General features: G+C 57.7%; 1 protein-coding gene across 1 annotated transcript in view; it reads left to right on the forward strand.

Moving 5' to 3' along the window:
• Positions 1-419: 419 nt before the first annotated feature.
• The window catches only part of P2RY8 (P2Y receptor family member 8), a 58,145-nt gene continuing 56,899 nt past the window's right edge, over positions 420-1,665 (forward strand). Inside the window, exon 1 of the mRNA XM_017518851.2 lies at positions 420-913. The gene's annotated coding sequence lies outside the window, so the exon portion shown is untranslated. The remainder of the gene's footprint in view (positions 914-1,665) is intronic.

Here is a 1,665-nt window from a genome sequence, read left to right on the forward strand (position 1 = left end):
ATAAAAATACAAAAATTAGCCAGGTGTGGTGGCGGGTACATGTAGTCCAAAGCTTCTCAACAGGCTGAGGCAGGAGAATCGCTTGAACCCGGGAGGCGGAGGTTGCAGTGAGCCAGGATCGTGCCACTGCAGTCCAGCCTGGGTGACAGAGTCAGACTTAAGAAAGAAAGAAAGAAAGAGAGAGAGAGAGAACCTGCTTCTCGGGTGTGAAATCCTTGTGGGACGCTGAGTAGGACACGAGGCTGCCGTGTCCGTGACCAGCTCTGAGCGCCTGCACGGCCAGCGCCCGAGATCTCACCGCCTGTCACCGTCTGGCCTTGCACCAAAAGGCGTCGCAATCCGCACAGCTTTAGAATGCAAAAGGAAACGTTTTCCGTTCTTTTATTATAATTTTTTTTAATTTAAGAAGAGACAGGAATGTGTTGTAGGAAAGGCAACGGCCCGTCACCGCTGGCTGCAAAATGTGAGAGCATCATTGTCCCTCTTCCCCTCCCTCTCAGGGTTTTCTTAGGGGCGGCACCCTGGGTGCCACGGCGGGGCGGCCGTGCAGCGGGCTCAGCTGTGCACACGCCAACAGTTACACAGGAAATTTCACAACGGGCTTCCTTTCCACCTAAGCCTGAGTGGAAGCTGTGGTCGCCTGCGCGGAGGTGGAGTTTGCAGAATTTGCATCGGGTGACGGTCGCTCCAGCCGGTCGGCGGGCCACGCAGACAAACGGGCACCGTTGCCACTTGCTGGAGAGATGCTATCGCAGGCCCAGGCGTCTGCACACAGCGGCCACGTCCACAAGCGATTTGCGTGGCCAGGGCTGGCACGCTGCTGTCTGGCCCCGTGAGTGCCTGGCTCCGAGGCACCTGGAGACCCTCTACGCTGTCACCTGTGTCTTCTGCTCCTCCTGCTGCTTCTGAACAGGTGAGCGGCCGGGCTGGCCTTTTATTCCTGTTGTCAGGGAAGAACAGAGGTGGCCGGGAGGGTCTGTGTGGGCCGCGATCGAGGGGGAAGGCCACACAGACTCCACGATGCATGGCGTCCTCACGCCAGAGCAGACCGGGCGTCCAAATCCCCCGGGAAGAGGCCCGTGCACAGCCACTGAGTCACATAGCCGTGAAATGCTGCAATCTCCCAGGGGTGGGGGCCACCCCTCCGTTAAAAACTCACGCCGTGCAATGCACGTCTCTCCTGGTTCACCTTACGGAGGGCGGGCAGCTGGGGCTGCCACACTTAAGTCCTGTATGCCAGAGGTGGCCGTTTTTTCAGTGTTTGCAATCAGACCTTGCAGATGACCTGGGGCCATGGGATGTAAATAACTCCCAGATGCTTACCGTTCCAATAATGGAACGGTAGGCACACATGGGTTCAAAAGCCCTCTGGGTGCCTGGATGAGCACGGTGGCCCCTCGTCACCGCTCCCCTGGTGCCAGGGAGACCCCAGACTCAGCTCTGACAGCCACCTCGGACCTCATTTGCACACATTGTCAGAAACCCCGGAACTTGTCAGGTGCGATGGCTGATGCCTGTAATCCCAGCACTTTGGGAGGCGGAGGCGGGTGGATCTCCTGAGGCTGGAAGTTCGAGACCAGCCTGACCAACATGGAGAAACCCCGTCTCTATTAAAAATACAAACTTACCTGGGCGTGGTGGCACATGCCTGTAATCCCAGCTACT

The sequence above is a fragment of the Cebus imitator genome, unplaced genomic scaffold, assembly GCF_001604975.1.
Source record: "Cebus imitator isolate Cc_AM_T3 unplaced genomic scaffold, Cebus_imitator-1.0 Scaffold708, whole genome shotgun sequence".
Classification (NCBI taxonomy): Eukaryota; Metazoa; Chordata; class Mammalia; order Primates; family Cebidae; genus Cebus; species Cebus imitator.